Below are 18214 nucleotides of genomic sequence, written 5' to 3' on the forward strand. Positions count from 1 at the left end.
TACACACAGTATATGTCAAGCCCTAATTGTCAGTGGATTGCAGTTCTCGTAAAAGGTGACCAACCACAGTCACCAAATTAGCTGCTACTTCTCCTGCAGCGCAGTAGATGGCTCATCATCCTGAGCTGTTTGGTAGTAACTCTGCCCTGGCACTATACTATAAGCTATGCTGAGGTGCTACATTCTTCATGAGTGTGCCAAGCCCTAACCCTGCTACTGACAGCTTCCTCACCTTTTCTATCTTCTAAAGGGGGTTATGAGGGGGTCTACCCCTCTGGGCTTATCAGGGATCTTAGAATCTCAAATAACTAAAAGGTATTCAAAGCAATAATACAATCTGCCTTTTAAAGAAAGATCTTGACTCCATGGGCTTCTACTGCCATCCCTCCAAGGGGGCCATATTCTTCCGGGTGTTATATACATAATTCCAAATACACAGAAGCAGCTAGAAATATCTGGAAGTGTATGTGAAAATAGTATTATTTAGTCAAAGACTACACAAAGTAGAATTCTTAGATGTATATGTTTCTTATATTGTTTTCAGTGTTTATGGAATAACTTGTGTAATTAAGTACTGCAATGGGAGAAATTTTAAAATTTAAATACATGTTCTGCATGTTATGTAAGACAAATATGCTGAATGCTTTTAAAAATAAAAGTAACATTCTCTCCTAGAAATATTAAGAAAGATTATTTACCTGTTTAGAGACCAAAACATAATAAAGTAATTATAACTAAGATGAAGTGTCTGGTGGGTCATTTGGGACATTTATTTCATAAAAAGCTTAGATTGGAGAGTCCATAGCCTAGAGAAGAAGTAAGGATGGGTAGAGGACAAATGAGTTTTAGAATTACCATATTCCTTCCAACTACAGTCTCCTGGAAGGCCCATCATACAGGAGTCCTCCAGGACTTATGTGGCATAACAGAGCTTGGCCTGAGCTTCAGATCCTTAGAGCCAACTTTCTATGAGACATTTGCAACTCAACATCCCATGAAAACATCAAACTCCAAAATGTCTTAAATTAATTCCTCCCTCCCCCAGATCTATTTCTCCCGCTCTATTCTATATACGAGTTTAATAGCACCATCATCCATTCAGTTCTCTCCAAACGAGAATTCTAGGAGTAATTCTACACTCCTTCTCCCTTGCCTCCCATATCCAACCTGTCATCAAGAAGGTATCTGCAATGCATTTAGTTAGCAAATCATTAGTATCTAAAACATATAGAGGGGACTTCCCCGGTGGTCCAGCGGTTAAGATGCCACGCTTCCAATGCAGGGGGCCCAGGTTCAATCCCTGGTCAGGGAAGTAGATCCAACACGCCACAACTAAAAGATCCCGCATGAGGCAATTAAGACCCAGCGCAGCCAAAATAAATAAATAAATAAAATATTTTTAAGAAAATAAAACATATAGAGAACTCCTATGAATAAAAAAGGAAAAGACAGGTAGCTGAAAAACAGGAAACAAATGAACAGGAATTTCACAAAAGAAGAAAACACAAGCCCTTAACATATGAAAAGATGCTCAATTTCATTAGTAATCAGGGACATGTACTTTCTCTTTTTTTTTTTTAACGCTTTTATTGGAGTATAATTGCTTTACAATGGTGTGTTAGTTTCTCCTTTATAACAAAGTGAATCAGTTATACTTACACATATATCCCAATATCTCTTCCCTCTTGCATCTCCCTCCCTCCCACCCTCCCTATCCCACCCTTCTAGCTGGTCACAAAGCACAGAGCTGATCTCCCTGTGCTATGTGACTGCTTCCCACTAGTTATCTATTTCACATTTGGTAGTGTATATATGTCCATATATACACTACCACTCTCTCACTTTGTCCCAGCTTACCCTTCCCCCTCACCATGTCCTCAACTCCATTCTCTAGTAGCTCTGTGTCTTTATTCCCGTCTTGCTCCTAGGTTCTTCATGACCATTTTTTCTTTTTTTAGATTCCATAAATATGTGTTAGCATACAGTAGTTGTTTTTCTCTTTCTGACTTACTTCACTCTGTATGACAGACTCTAGATCCATCCACCTCACTACAAATAACTCAATTTCATTTCTTTTTATTGCTGTGTAATATTCCATTGTATATACGTGCCACATCTTCTTTATCCATTCATGTGTCGATGGACACTTAGGTTGCTTCCATGTCCTGGCTCTTGTAAATAGAGCTGCAATGAAGATTGTGGTACATGCCGCTTTTTGAATTATGGTTTTCTCAGGGTATATGCCCAGTAGTGGGATTCCTGGGTTGTATGGTAGTTCTATATTTAGTCTTCTAAGGAACCTCCATACTGTTCTCCATAGTGGCTGTATCAATTTACATTCCCACCAAAGGTGCAAGAGTGTTCCCTTTTCTCCACACCCTCTCCAGCATTTATTGTTTCTAGATTTTTTGATGATGGCCATTTTGACCAGTGTGAGATGATATCACATTGTAGTTTCAATTTGCATTTCTCTGATGTCGAGCCCCCTTTCATGTGTTTGTTGACCATCTGTATATCTTCTTTGGAGAAATATCTATTTAGGTCTTCTGCCCATTTTTGGATTGGGTTGTTTGTTTTTTTGATATTAAGCTGCATGAGCTGCTTGTAAATTCTGAGATTAATCCTTTGTCAGTTGCTTCATTTGCAAATATTTTCTCCCATTCTAAGGGTTGTCTTTTCGTCTTGTTTATGGTTTCCTTTGCTGTGCAAAAGCTTTGAAGTTTCATTAGGTCCCATTTGTTTATTTTTGTTTTTATTTCCATTTCTCTAGGAGCTTGGTCACAAAGGATCTTGCTGTGATTTATGTCATAGAATGTTCTGCCTATGTTTTCCTCTAAGAGTTTGAGAGTGTCTGGCCTTACATTTAGGTCTTTAATCCACTTTGAGTTTATTTTTGTGTATGGTGTTAGAGAGTGTTCTAATTTCATTCTTTTACATGTAGCTGTCCAGTTTTCCCAGAACCACTTATTGAAGAGGCTCTCTTTTCTCTATTGTATATTCTTGCCTCCTTTATCAAAGACAAGGTGACCATATGTGCATGGGTTTACCTCTAGGCTTTCTATCCTGTTCCACTGATCTATATTTCTGTTTCTGTGCCAGTACCAAAGTGTCTTGATTACTTAGCTTTGTAGTATAGTCTGAAGTCCGGGAGCCTGATTCCTCCAGCTCTGTTTTTCTTTCTCAAGATTGCTTTGGCTATTCGGGGTCTTTTGTGTTTCCATACAAATTGTGAAATTTTTTGTTCTAGTTCTCTGAAAAATGCCAGTGGTAGCTTGATAGGGATTGCATTGAATCTGTAGATTGCTTTGGGTAGTATAGTCACTTTCACAATGTTGATTCTTCCAATCCAACAACATGGTATATATATCCATCTGTTCATATCATCTTTAATTTCTTTCATCAATGTCTTATAATTTTCTGCATACAGGTCTTTTGTCTCCTTAGGTAGGTTTATTCCTAGGTGTTTTATTCTTTTTGTTGCAATGATAAATAGGAGTGTTTTCTTAATTTCACTTTCAGATTTCTCATCATTAGTGTATAGGAATGCCAGAGATTTCTGTGCATTAATTTTGTATCCTGCAACTTTACCAAATTCATTGATTAGCTCTAGTAGTTTTCTGGTAGCATCTTTAGGATTCTCTATGTATAGTATCATGTCATCTGCAAACAGTGATAGCTTTACTTATTCTTTTCCCATTTGTATTCCTCTCATTTCTTTTTCTTCTCTGATTGCCGTGGCTAGCACTTCCAAAACTGTGTTGAATGACAGTGGTGAGAGTGGGTACCTTGTCTTGTTCCTGATCTTAGAGGAAATGCTTTCAGTTTTTCACCATTGAGAATGATGTTTGCTGTGGGTGTGTTGCATATGGCCTTTATTACGTTGAGGTAGGTTCACTCTATGCCCACTTTCTGGAGAGTTTTTATCATAAATGGGTGTTGAATTTTGTCAAAAGGTTTTCTGCATCTATTGAGATGAGCATATGGTGTTTATTCTTCAATTTGTTAATATGGTGTATCACATTGATTGATTTGCATATATTGAAGAATCCTTGCATCACTGGGATAAATCCCACTTGATCATGGTGTATGATCCTTTTAATGTGTTGTTGGATTCTGTTTGCTAGTATTTTGTTGAGGATTTTTGCATCTATATTCATCAATGACACTGCTCTGTAATTTTCTTTTTTTGTAGGATCTTTGTCTGGTTTTGGTATCAGGGTGATGGTGGCCTCATAGAATGCGTGTGGGAGTGTTCCTTCCTCTGCAATTTTTTGAAAGAGTTTGAGAAGGATGGGTGTTAGCTCTTCTCTAAATGTTTGAATGAATTCCCCTGTGAAGCCATCTGGTCCTGGACTTCTGTTTGTTGGAAGATTTTTAATCACCGTTTCAATTTCACTTACTTGTGATTGTTTTGTTCATATTTTCTATTTCTTCCTGGTTCAGTCTTGGTAGGTTATACCTTTCTAAGAATTTGTCCGTTTCTTCCAGGTTGTCCATTTTATTGGCATAGAGTTGCTTGCAGTAGTCTTTTAGGATGCTTTGTATTTCTGCGGTGTCTGTTGTAACTTCTCCTTTTTCATTTCTAATTTTTTTGATTTGAGTCCTTTCCATCTTTTTCTCGATGAGTCTGGCTAATGGTTTATCAATTTTGTTTATCTCCTCAAAGAACCAGCTTTAATTTTATTGATCTTTGCTATTGTTTTATTGTTTCTATTTCATTTATTTCTGCTCTGATCTTAATGATTTCTTTCCTTCTGCTAACTTTGCGGGTTTTTTCCTTCTTTCTCTAGTTCCTATCGCTGTAAGGTTAGATTGTTTATTTGAGATTTTTCTTGTATCTTGAGGTAGGCTTGTATAGCTATAATCTTCCCTCTTAGAATTGCTTTTGCTGCATCCCATAGATTTTGGATCCTCATGTTTTCATTGTCATTTGTCTCTAGGTATTTTTTGGTTTCCTCTTTGATTTCTTCAGTGATCTCTTGGTTATTTAGTAACTTATTGTTTAGCCTCCACCTGTTTCTGTTTTTTACGTTTTTTTCCCTGTAATTCATTTCTAATCTCATAGTGTTGTGGTCAGAAAAGATGCTTCATATAATTTCAATTTTCTTAAATTTACTGAGGCTTGATTTGTGACCCAAGATGTGATCTATCCTGGAGAATGTTCTATGCACACTTGGGAAGAAAGTGTAATCTTCTGTTTTGTGATGGAATGTCCTATAAATATCAATTAAATCTATGTGGTCTATTGTGTCATTTAAAGCTTCTGTTTCCTTATTTATTTTCATTTTGGATGATCTGTCCATTGGTGTAAGTGAGGTGTTAAAGTCCCCCATTATTACTGTGTTACTGTCAATTTCCTCTTTTATAGCTGCTAGCAGTTGCCTTATGTATTGAGGTGCTCCTATGTTGTGTGCATGTATATTTATAATTGTTATATCTTCTTCTTGGATTGATCCCTTGATCATTATGTAGTGTCCTTCCTTGTCTCTTGTAACATTCCTTATTTTAAAGTCTATTTTATCTGATATGGTATTGCTACTCCAGCTTTCTTTTGATTTCCATTTGCATGGAATATCTTTTACCATCCCCTCACCCTCAGTCTGTATGTGTCCCTAGGTCTGAAGTGGATCTCTTGTAGACAGCATATAGATGGGTCTTGTTTTTGTATCCATTCAGCCAGTCTATGTCTTTTTGTTGGAGCATTTAATCCATTTACATTTAAGGTAACTATCAATATGTATGTTCCTATTACCATTTTCTTAATTGTTTTGAGTTTGTTATTGTAGGTCTTTTCCTTCTCTTCTGTTTCCTGCCTAGAAAAGTTCCTTTAGCATTTGTTGTAAAACTGGTTTGGTTGTGCTGAATTCTCTTAGCTTTTGCTTGTCTGTAAAGGTTTTAATTTCTCCGTCAAATCTGAATGAGATCCTTGCTGGATAGAGTAACCTTGGTTTTAAGTTTTTCCCTTTCATCACTTTTAAATATGTCCTGCCACTCCCTTCTGGCTTGCAGAGTTTCTGCTGAAAGATCAGCTGTTAACCTTATGGGGATTCCCTTATGTGTTATTTGTTGTTTTTCCCTTGCTACTTTTAATATTTTTTCTTTGTATTTAATTTTTGATAGTTTGATTAATATGTGTCTTGGCGTGTTTCTCCTTGGATTTATCCTGTATGGGACTCTCTGTGCTTCCTGGACTTGATTAACTTTTTCCTTTCCCATATTAGGGAAGTTTTCAACTATAATCATTTCAAATATTTTCTCAGTCCGTTTCTTTTTCTCTTCTTCTGGGACCCCTATAATTCGAATGTTGGTGCATTTAATGTTGTCCCAGAGGTCTCTGAGACTGTCCTCAATTCTTTTCATTCTTTTCTCTTTATTCTGCAGTGCAGTAGTTATTTCCACTATTTTATCTTCCAGGTCACTTATCTGTTCTTCTGCCTCAGTTATTCTGCTATTGATTCCTTCTAGAGAATTTTTAATTTCATTTATTGTGTTGTTCTTCATTGTTTGTTTGCTCTTTATTTCTTCTAGGTCCTTGTTAAACGTTTCTTGTATTTTCTCCATTCTATTTCCAAGATTTTGGATCATCTTTACTATCATTATTCTGAATTCTTTTTCAGGTAGACTGCCTATTTCCTCTTCATTTGTTAGGTCTGATGGGTTTTTGCCTTGCTCCTTCATCTGCTGTTTCTCTGTCTCCTCATTTTGCTTAACTTACTGTGTTTGGTGTCTTCTTTTTGCAGGCTGCAGGTTCGTAGTTCCTGTTGTTTTTGGTGTCTGTCCCCAGTGGCTAAGGTTGGTTCAGTAGGTTGTGTAGGCTTCCTGGTGGAGGCGACTAGTGCCTGTGTTCTGGTGGATGAGGCTGGATCTTGTCTTTCTCGCGGGAAGGTCCACGTCTGGTGGTGGTTTTGGGGGTGTCTGTGACCTTATTATGATTTTAGGCAGCCTCTCTGCTAATGGGTGGGGTTGTGTTCCTATCTTGCTAGTTGTTTGGCATAGGGTGTCCAGCACTGTAGCTTGCTGGTCATAGAGTGGAGCGGGGTCTTGGCGTTGAGATGGAGATCTCTGGGAGATTTTCGCTGTTTGATATTATGTGGAGCTGGGAAGTCTCTCATGGACCAATGCCCTGAACTTGGGTCTCCCACCTCAGAGGCACAGGACTGACACCTGGCTGGAGCAACAAGTGCCTGTCATCCACACGGCACAGAATAAAAGGGAGGAAAAAAGAAAGAAAGAAAAAGAGAAAATAATGTAAAAGAAAAAAGGTATTAAAGTAAAAAGCAAAATATAATTATTAAAAAAAAATTTTAAGTAATTAAAAAGAAAGAAGAGAACAACCAAACCAAAACACAAATCCACCAATGATAACAAGCGCTGAAAACTATACTAAAACAAAAAAAAACAAAACGAAACAAAAATACGGAGAGACAGAACCCTAGGACAAATGGTAAAAGCAAAACTATGCAGACAAAATCACACACAGAAGCATACGCATACACACTCACAAAAAGAGAAAAAGGGGAATATATATATATTGTTGCTCCCAAAGTCCACCTCCTCAATTTGGGATGATTCACTGTCTATTCAGGTATTCCACAGATGCGGGTACATCAAGTTGATTGTGGAGATTTAATCCGCTGCTCCTGAGGCTGCTGGGATAGATTTCCTTTTCTCTTCTTTGTTCGCACAGCTCCTGGGGTTTAGCTTTCGATTTGGACCCACCTCTGCATGTAGGTCACCTGAGCGCGTCTGTTCTTCCCTCAGACAGGACAGGGTTAAAGGAGCAGCTGATTTGGGGGCTGTGGCTCACTCATGCTGCGGGGAGGGAGGGGTACGGAGTTCAGGGCGAGCCTGCAGCGGCAGAGGCCGGCATGATGGTGCACCAGCCTGAGGTGCGCCGTGCATCCTCCCGGGGAAGTTGTCCCTGGATCATGGGACCCTGGCAGTGGCGGGCTGCACAGGCTCCCGGGAGGGGAGGTGTGGATAGTGACCTGCCCTTGCACACAGGCTTCTTGGTGGCTGCAGCAGCCTTACTGTCTCATGCCCGTCTCTGGGGTCCACACTGATAGCCGCGGCTCCCGCCCATCTCTGGAGCTCCTTTAAGCAGCGCTCTTAATCCCCTCTGCTCGCGCACCAGGAAACAAAAAGGCAAGAAAAGTCTCTTGCCTCTTCGGCAGTTCCATACTTTTCCCCGGACTCCCTCCCGGCTAGCCGTGGCGCACTAACACCCTGCAGGCTGCGCTCACGCCGCCAACCCCAGTCCTCTGCCTGGGATCCGACCGAAGCCCGAGCCTCAGCTCGCAGCCCCGCCCGCCCCGGCGGGCGAGCACACAAGCCTCTCGGGCTGGTGAGTGCCGGTCGGCCCCGATCCTCTGTGCGGGAATCTCTCCGCTTTGCCCTCCGCGCCCCTGTGGCTGCGCTGTCCTCCGAAGAGGAGGAGAAAGCTCTTCCCCCCGCCACCCGCAGAGGAACATGTACGTTGGAATCATTATGATATACTATTTCATACCACCAGACTAGAAAAAAATTTTAAGTTGGGTAATAGCAAATGTCAGGAAGGTATCTAGAAAATGAGATACCTCTACTTCTGATGAAAGAGAAAATAGCTATAACTACCTTGAAAATCCATCTGGTATTATCTTATACAATTTAACACGTGCACACTCTATGCCCTAGCAATTATACTACTATGTAGGCACTGCAGATAAATTCTTGTATAGGATATTTATGAGAGAATGTTATAGCAACATTGTGTATAGTAGTAAAACTCTGGATATAAATCCAAATGTTCATAAATAGAATGGTAAGTAAATTAGGGTATTTTAATTCAATGGAATATTATACAGCATGGAAAAAATGAAGTACAAATATATACATCAACATGGATGAATTTCAAAAATAATTTTGCGGGGCTTCCCTGGTGGCGCAGTGGTTGAGAATCTGCCTGCCGATACAGTGGACACGGGTTCGAGCCCCGGTCTGGGAAAATCCCACATGCCGCAGAGCAACTGGACCCACGAGCCACAACTACTGAGCCTGCGCACCTGGAGCCTGTGCTCTGCAACAAGAGAGGCCGCGATAGTGAGAGGCCCGCGCACCGCGACGAAGGGTGGCCCCCACTCGACTCAACTAGAGAAAGCCCTCGCACAGAAACGAAGACCCAACACAGCTAAAAATAAATAAATAAATGTATAAAAAATAATAATAATTTAAAAAATTTTTTTTAAAATTTGCACAAAAGAAGCATGTCACAGAAAAGTGCATGCAGCATGATTCCATTTACTCTAAAGTTTTAAAAATAGGCAAAGTTAACATTGCACAAAGACCCTTGAACATACAAGTTTGAATTATGTGGGTCCACTTACATGGTGATTTTTTTCAATACATACTATAGTACTACACGATCTGCAGTTGGCTGAATCCATAGATGTAGAACCACAGATATGGAGAGCTGACTGTAAAGTTATACATGGATTTTTGACTTAGGGGGAGAGGTCAGTACCCCAATCCCTACTTTGTTCAAGGGTCAAATGTTATTTAGCAGTAAAGACATTTCTGATAAAAACAAAAAACAAAAGGAATGATAAAGTTCAGGATGGTGATTATTTCAGGAGGTGAGAAGGAAAGGTAATCAGGGAAGAGCACCATAAGGGGCTTCTGGACTAAGGTAAAGTTCTATTTTTTACCTAGTTGGTGGGTACATAAGAATTTGTTCTTTAATCTGTACCTACACACTTTTAATTTTTAAACACATGCTCTATTTTACATTAAAAAGGCAAAACAAACTAGCAAAGAAACAAAAAACTCCAGAATGTTACCAACTGTGAGATGTCTTCATGTATGTCAAACAACTTCACCCAGCAAAAATGAAAGAATAAGAGAGCTCTCACTGGGGATGTGATGTGCAGCATGGTGACTACAGTCAATAATGCTGTACTGCACATTGGAAAGTTGCTCAGAGAATAAATCTTAAAAGTTCTCATCACAAGGAAAAAGACTGTAACTATGTGACAGATGTTAACTGGACTTACTGTGGTGATCATTTCACAATATACACAAATGCTGAATCATTAGGTTCTAAATCTGAAGCTAATATTATATGTCAATTATACCTCAATAGGGGAAACTGAAGAAAATAAAAGTAAAAATCTAATGCAATGTCAAAAAAGAGAGAGAAAGAGCGAATACTAACACATTCTGGCATATAACAAAGGAAAACCGTATATGATCATTACTATGAAAACCTTAACTGGATTCCAGCAAAACTAAAGTGGCAGAATTTCTCCTTCCTGCCCTCTCATTTTCTTTTTCTTTCCGACCCCATGAATCTATACAAAAGGTCCCTCTCTTATTCTCAACTGACTGTGAACTAATTTGCAGGAGGCATTAACCAACAGAGATTTAAATTGTTCTCTGTTCAAAAGCAGGGCATTCATTTAACAAACATTTATTTATCCCCATTACGTACCAGGTTAAAAGAAATTACTACACTGTGAGTTTATAATTTACTATTAATGACAAAGACAAAGGTAAATAAATTTGAACTGAAAAAACTCCACGGACAGAAAAACTTCCAAATGTAGAAAGAAAGCAGAGAAAATCAGGGAAGCCTTTCCTGGGAAAGCGATGGCAATCTGGAATTTGAAAGACGCATATATATCTGACAGGTAGAAGGATAAAAGTGAATTCTAGTAGAGGAAAGAGCATGCACAAAGACACAGGTGTGAAACAGCATATTCAATCTGGAGGAATGTAAGCTTAAAGTTAGAGGTATGGATATTGTGGGAAATGATGTTGGAGAGACAGACAGGAATTAGATCATGAGAGCCTTTCTATTCTTAGTATGCCATCACCATCATTACTATTTATAAGCTATACACATATTATAAAACATACCCCCAAAAATGTACAATATTGCTAGACTACGCTGTAGTAACAAAGTTCTCAAAATATTAAAGACCTAACACAATGAAAGTTTATTTCTTGCTCACTCAAAGTGCCATGCAGGTTGGCAGGGCCTCTGTGCTAACTCAGGAATATAGTCTCCCTCTATCTCAATCAAGGGTTGCCATGTCAGGAAGAGAAGGATGGAAGTGGAATACTGGCTCTTAAATACCATAGTCTACACTGCCTTGTCCAGAACAAGGTATTGCCTTACTTAATTGCCACGAGGGATATAAACTTGGAAGGGAAAGTGTACTTGTCTCTTCCACAAATAGAAAAAAAAAATTTTTAATGAGATTTTTAAAAATTATAAGCCAGAAAACAAGGCTCATGCAGAAATCTAGTTCAGAAAGAAGTCTGGGCAGATATTTAAAAAAATAAAAGTCTCTATTCCTAAGGAAGTTAGATAAGAGGTGAAGAGGAATGTCTTTTCTGAGCAAAAAGCTCTCCATGTTTGATGTACACAAATAAAATTTGATGTAACAGTGAACAAAATGGACATATCTACTGTGTTACGGTCATGTCATAAATCTCGGGGGGAGAACCTCTTTTTCTGGGGAAATAAATGGCCCACGGTGATCAATATAATTTAGGAACATTGGCCTCTTACAAAGAAGGGGAAATGGGAAAGAGAAAAATGATTGTAATTTTACCTCTCAATTTTCTTTGTCAGACCATACATAGTTAATTTGCTGTCCCATATCTAGATGTTGATAACTGACTAACGCTGTTCTTCCTCCATTCAGAGACTGGCTGAGAACCTCAATAGAGCAGTAAGAATACAATACTTAATAAGTCATTAAGGCTTGTGTGGGCCTCTGTTTTCTCAAAATAAAAGAGAAGTAGAAATAGAAATCTTCCAGAAATGTTGCTAAGAGAAATAACTGTCAAGAGTTCATTTAAATACTATTTCTATGTGATAGGATTATGTATGATTTTATTTCTTTTTGATTCTATTTTCTAAGTTTTCTATACAGAATACTTTTACTGTTTTTAATTAGAAGAAAAAAATTTAAGCAATTTTCAAAGACACTGAATTTTAAGTGTCAATCTTAAAGGGCTAGGATTTATGTTCTCAGTGACCTTCATAAAACTAATCATCTCTGAAGAAAGATCTGAATTGAAAACAGTCATATAGATACCAGAACTTCTCCATGCTGGCTAAAACTTAATACCTTGTGTTGAAAATCATTGAACTATTAGTGAATGTATTTCAGGTCACCAGATAATAATGTGTATGTTGTCAGTCTCCCTACTTACCCTCTTGCCTGCTACAGTTTATTCACTACACAACAGTAATTGCAATATTTATAAAACATAAATAAGATTATGTTTCTCCCCTGGTTTTATCCTTCCAATAGAATTCCACCACACTTCACATGAAATCCAAAATCCATCATAGTCTGTAAGGCTCCGCATAAATCTCCCACCTCATTCCTACCACTCTCCACCCCCGCCTTTCTACTCCCTCCATACTGGCCTCCTACTGCTTCTCAAGTACAGCAAACATATTCCCATCACTTCCAAAGCTCGTTTCTTTATTCCTTATCTCTGCTCAAATATCACCTTCTCAGAGACTTTCCTCACCAGTCTATTGAAAATAGCACCATTTCCATCACTCTCTATCTCATTATCCTCCTTTATAGCCTTTATCACTACATGTAAATACAGCTGACCCTTGAACGTTGTAGGAGTTAGGCATGCCGACCTCCCCCCAGGCAGACAAAAATCCAAGTATAATTTTCTAGTTGGCCCTCCAGTTCCGAGGTTCCTCTGTACCCGCAGTTCCACATCTCTGGTTTCAACCAACCACGGATCAGCATAGTACTGTAGTATCTACTGAAAACAAATCTGCTTATAAGTGGGCTCATGCAGTTCAAACCTATGTTGTTCAAGGGTCAACTGTATATATTTAATTATCTGTTTATTCTCTATCCCCACAAAGCTATATAAGAGCAGGGACTATACCTGTCTAACTTACCACTGTATCCTTGGTATCTACAAGAGTACTGGACACACAGTCATGCTCAATAAATACTTGTTAACCAAATGAATAAATGAGTTACTGACATTTGCCATAGCTAGAATCCTGTGGAAATCAGTGTTCCCTCCAAGGACAGGACAACCTTCCAAAGACATTAGATGGTTCTTAAACCTTAGGAGAAAAGTAAACTTGGAAATAAAGAGAAGCTTACTAGTTTTGTTGAATCATCAGATAGGCACAGAAGGAATGATGACCTTCTCCCATTAAAATACACAATATGTGTACTGGCAAACTGTTTACTAGATGGCGAGAGGTCCCTATTGGGAATGGAATTAAGGTTTTAAGCAGGAGTTTATATAACTTTCAAAAATAAAAGTGCTTTAAAACTAAGTCTAATGCTTTAATAGCAGCAATAGCTATTAAGAGGAGGGGAAATCCATGCCCCTCAGGGTTTCATTCTGAGAGATACTTCTTTACAAAATAAAAAATAACTTGTCTCACTTTCCTTGTGATACAGACAAGCATGTTGTTTACATATTATGCAACATTTTCCCAGGACACTCAGATCTAACTGGAGCCAGAATAACATGGCCATCTCATTTCCTAGGCTCAGATGCAAGAGAGGAATTCCCTCAGTTAACTTTAGAATGGGAAAAGAGGAGAAAAAAAAGGAGAAACTGAAAAAAGTTTAACATCAATCTGACCTTAAGGAGAGTTAAAGAGTCTTTGCAGTGCCATCATTCCCTGAACAGAACACTTTTACCTTGGTCTGTGTGATTTTCAGGGCTCAACAATCCCCTAAAATTATAAGCAAATTGTACAAATGTGCACGTATCTGTAGCCTTTACCAGATTCTCATAGAGCTCTGTAACGTCCAAATGGCTAAAAACCGTGAGTCTGTCCTAATTCATCACAGACCTTGAACAGACCATATCAGTTTGCAGAGCATTCACTTCAGGCCATAGGGACATCAATACACGCATATCATGTCTGGGTAAACTTACATGCAAATGACACTGGAAATCATGGGCTAGCTCGGGGATTTATTTAAGAAACCTGAGCTGACTTCAAGAGCTGGGCCCTAAAGAAGATATTAATAGTCATTATTTCCAAGGTATTCCTAGAATTTCAAGACTATCTGAACTATTTTATTAACCATAATACCACCCTTTTTTTTCTCTTTTTTACTTCTAGAACCACTGAGGGCACAAACTTGCTCTGTTGTTAGAAATTAAAGACCTGGGACTTCCCTGGTGACACAGTGGTTAAGAATCTGCCTGCCAATGCAGGCAACACAGGTTCAAGCCCTGGTCTGGGAAGATCCCACAGCCGTGGAGCAACGAAGCCTGTGCACCGCAACTACTGAGCCTGCGCTCTAGAGCCCACGAGCCACAACTACTGAGCCTGCATGCCACAACTACTGAAGCCCATGCACCTAGAGTCCATGCTGTGCAACAGGAGAAGCCACCACAATGAGGCTACGCACCACAACAAAGAATAACCCCCGCTCACTGCAACTAGAGAAAGCCTGTGTGCAGCAACAAAGACCCTATGCAGGCAAAAATAAATAAATAAAAATAAATAAATTTATTAAAAAGAAAAAGTGGAATCTAAGTCTGGAATAAATTACTTAAAAAAAGAAATTAAAGACCTCCTTCAAATTATTATATGAGATGAAAGGGAAAGATTCTTGGAGTATTCTCAATTCAATCAAATTCAACTTAGTGAATACTTACTGTGCACCTACTACCTTCAAGATCCAATGAGGCAAACAAAGACAACATGGTACCTCACCTTAAAATTATTATAATCTAGTGGAAACAAAGCACATATATAAAGAAAATGTCACCAGCAACCAAAGGTAGGAAGCACTAATATTTAGATAACTGGTATTTTAAGTAATGCTGATCAATAAAGAAATCTATTATGTTGGAAGTGATAAACATCTTAGATATAGTTAGTAGAAATACAATGTATTAAATTCAAAGGGATATATAAATATCACTAAAACCCTACAGAGATATAAATTAACTTCTTTCAAGATAAAATTAAAGAATGCTTATATTCTTGCAATTATGTGAGATGAACAGAGATCAAAGTCACATTTTGATTAAATGGAATAGGGATAAAATTAAGACTAAATCATGAATGTGCCACTCTAAATTGTGTAGGTAATAGGACTTCTCGTCTTATTAATGGTGTTTTGTTAAGCCCACATAGTAATGAAGTCAACCATAAGCAGAGGCAGAACAATGTATGGTCTAGCTAGTTCCACCTTAATAGTGGTACTTGGGAGATGTTTGAGAAGCTTCTGTACAATGAACAAGGATAGTCCTGTTAAAAGGTAAACTGAGGCACACACATTGATATTTTTCAAAAGTTTACTTGAGCAAACATTAATTCAAATCAGACAGTGCCAAACCAAAGGTGGTTAGAAACACTCCATTGACAGGAGCTAGGGGAAAGGCTTCTATAGAGAAGATGCAGAAACAAAGCAAGGAAATTATTTGATTGGCTATAACTTAAACAGTTATCTTACTTGGGAAAGCCTAGTTGGTTGATTGTGATCAGTTGTCCTTAAGTTTCATTTTCCCAGGTTCAAGTGCATTGACTGTGGTTTTGGTTTGCTTGTGCAGGCTACCAAGGCATTAGAGCCATCTCAATCTAATGGCCTCCTTGTTTAATTACTTTAACAATTCATTTTTTAAAATTTGATTATAGTTATAAGAAATTTTATTAAGTATATATGCTAATGAATTCAGGTCTTGCAGAGCAATTATATCTCCTGATGTCAGTATAAATAAGTTAAATGCACGCGGATCCACGCTGTCTCATCCTTATTGATGCTCATCATTACTCAGAAGGAATACTAAGAGAAGTAGGATAAAAGAGTCAACATTATAAAATCTAAAGTAAGTGTAAGAGTTACTCAGGAAAAGGAGAGATGACCTAGGACTGTAGTGTGTTCAGGGAAGATGTGATGAAGAAAACAGATTTTGAAGTAAATTGTCTACTAAAGTAATTGAACTGTAAGTGAGACTGTTATTGGGGAGCGCACAGAAGTTCCCCTTGGCCAGGAAGCAAGAATCACAGTATTAGCACTGTAGACAAGACACCATCCATATACACACAAAAATCTCTGTAAATAACTCAACGTACCTCTGGGACTAAGTAAAACAATTATTTAGCTTGGAGGGAAAGAATGGATTGAGATAGAAAATACTAGTAACATTAAAATCCCAAGTCACAGATCATTAGATACTGAAGTGTCTCATATGTGTTTTGGAACATAAAAACAAAACCCAGTTGAATTGGAATTACACATTTTGGGGGAAACAGAAGTATGCATAATAACATGCATACATCTAGCTAATCACTCAAAATAAAAATTCATAAAGTAACAAATGAATTTTCACAAATTACACGAGTAACCACAAAGCCTAACTAACAAATACCACAAGTACCGAAGAAGAAAGGTAAGATAGAATATATTCACAATGGCAGACACTATAACATGAGTTGAAATGTTAGAGCACAATTTTCAACTGGGAGCACTACCATCATTCCTACCAGGAGAAGTACATTTGAATCTTGCAGTGAGCAGCAAATACAGTTTGAAATATCCAACTCTGTAATTTTTAAAAATTCATTTATTTTATTTATTGATTTTTGGCTGCATTGGGTCTTTGTTGCTGTGTGCAGGCTTTCTCTAGTTGCGGCGAGCGGCGGCTACTCTTCACTGTGGTGCGCGGGCTTCTCATAGAGGTGGCTTCTGTTGTTGCAGAGCATGGGCTCTAGGCATGCAGGCTTCAGCAGTTGTGGCACATGAGCTTCAGTAGCTGTGGCTCGCGGGCCCTAGAGCACAGGCTCAGTAGTTGTGGCACACAGGCTTAGTTGCTCCGCGGCATGTGAGATATTCCCAGATCAGGGCTTGAACCCGTGTGCCCTGCATTGGCAGGTAGATTCTTAACCACTGCACCACCAAGGAAGCCCCCAACTTTGTAATTTGAAAACCAAAACAGTAACAATTATTATTTTTGTAATAAAAACTACAAAAAAAATAAACTTTATACAATCCTCTTAGCTGATAGGAATTCTCAGAAGACAGAATAAAAAAGTTTTTAGAGTAAGCCTTAGTATAAACGCTATATGTTAACATTTGCTTGCTATGAACATAACAGGCATTTTTTGTTTCAAGGGAAGTATATATGTTTTATTTTAAAATCAAGTTTGATTTTTGTGGTACCATAGTACAATGCAAAAGGGGCTCTTAGTTCCCAAAAGCTAACTTCTGTTGCATCTGCTATTTCCTCTATTTCAAGACTTGCAGATCCTCTTGACTCTGCAAGGTGTAAACCAAGAACGTTTTCAAAATTACACCATTTAGATTCTGACTTCAGGTACCAACAACTGGTGGGATCAGAAGGGGATAGTTATTAGGTTGTGGGCACTGACATGTAAAAGAAATGAACAAATATTTACTTATTTCCAGTATAAATTAAGTATATATTGCAAAGGATGAAATCTAACCTTATTCTGAGAAAAGAAATCCAAAAGTAATATCTGGAATTCAACTTTGATTCAGGTCTCAAAGATAACTTCCTGAAATTTACTTTGAATAAAATTTACCTTAACATGCATGAGCAGGCTTTGTGTGTCATTCTACTTCTCTTGACCTATATTTATAGAGATATGTCAGGTCACTGGCTGACTACGAGATAATGAAAGAAATTTCAGTGACCACACATAACAAGGAATACCCACTTTGTAAAAATATTCGGAGGGTAACAAATAGATGGTTCCAGCCATCAACAAGCAAAATCAACAATTCCTGAGGAGTGGGAGAATTAGATTTCTGGAGTCCCTATGTTATAATATTCAGAATGTCTAGTTTTCAACAACAAGCAAATCATAAAGCATACAAAGAAATGGGAAAATACAGTCCATTCAAAAAGAAAGAATAAACTGACAGTAAACCATTCCTGAGGAAACCCAGATATTCACTGGACTTACTAGACGAAGATGTTAAATCAACCATCTTAAATATGCTCAAAGAGCTAAAGGAAACCATGCACAAAGAATAAAAGGAAACTGGGAAAAATGATGTGTGAAGAAAATGAGACTATCAATAAAGAGATAGAAATTACAAAAAGGGACAAATATAAATTCTGGAGCTGAAAAGTAAAAAACTGAAACGGAAAATTCACTAGAGGGACTTATTAGCAGTTTTGAGCCAGCAGAAGAAAGAATCAACAAATCTGAAAATAGGGCAATTGAAATTATGGAGAC

Source organism: Lipotes vexillifer, unplaced genomic scaffold (assembly GCF_000442215.2).
Source record: "Lipotes vexillifer unplaced genomic scaffold, Lipotes_vexillifer_v1.1 scaffold749, whole genome shotgun sequence".
NCBI lineage: Eukaryota > Metazoa > Chordata > Mammalia > Artiodactyla > Lipotidae > Lipotes > Lipotes vexillifer.